This window comes from Orycteropus afer, unplaced genomic scaffold (genome assembly GCF_000298275.1).
Source record: "Orycteropus afer afer isolate SDZICR_OR568_19922 unplaced genomic scaffold, OryAfe1.0 scaffold00174, whole genome shotgun sequence".
Taxonomy (NCBI): domain Eukaryota; kingdom Metazoa; phylum Chordata; class Mammalia; order Tubulidentata; family Orycteropodidae; genus Orycteropus; species Orycteropus afer.
In genome coordinates this window covers 231,173-231,716 of record NW_006921761.1, presented here as the reverse complement: position 1 = coordinate 231,716, position 544 = coordinate 231,173, and positions in this window count along the sequence as shown.

Below are 544 nucleotides of genomic sequence, written 5' to 3'. Positions count from 1 at the left end.
CCAGCCACTCCACAGAAGCAAGACTGGGCAATCTACTTGCATAAAGATTTACTGCCTCGGAAACCCAATGGGGGTTGCTATGAGTCAGAATCGGCTCCATAGCAGTGGGTTTGGTTTTTTTTGTAAAGTGTATTTTAACACAATAAGAAAAAACTCAATCTGACTGGGCCCAGGAAGATAATGGAAGTTAATGAACCCAGCCAGGTGGTAGTTGCCAAGAGAGAATTGGGGCCCGTGGTTGTCAGGTTGTCCAGTGTTTCCAGAAGGGTAGTTGTGCTTCTCAAACGTGTCAGTCACCTGGGGATCTTGTTAAAAGGCAGATTCAGATTCTGTCAGTCTGTGGTGGGACCAGAGAGCATGCACCCCTGGTGACACTGTCTCCACACCACAGATTCTCCACCTTGGCCGCATATTGAAAGCACTGGGGAATTTAGAAAATGCTGACCCTTGGGGATTCTGATGTCAGTGGTCAGGGCTGGGATCTGGGCCTTGCTATTTTAAAATTAAATTAAAAAACCTTCCCTTCCCCTTCTCCCCACCACAG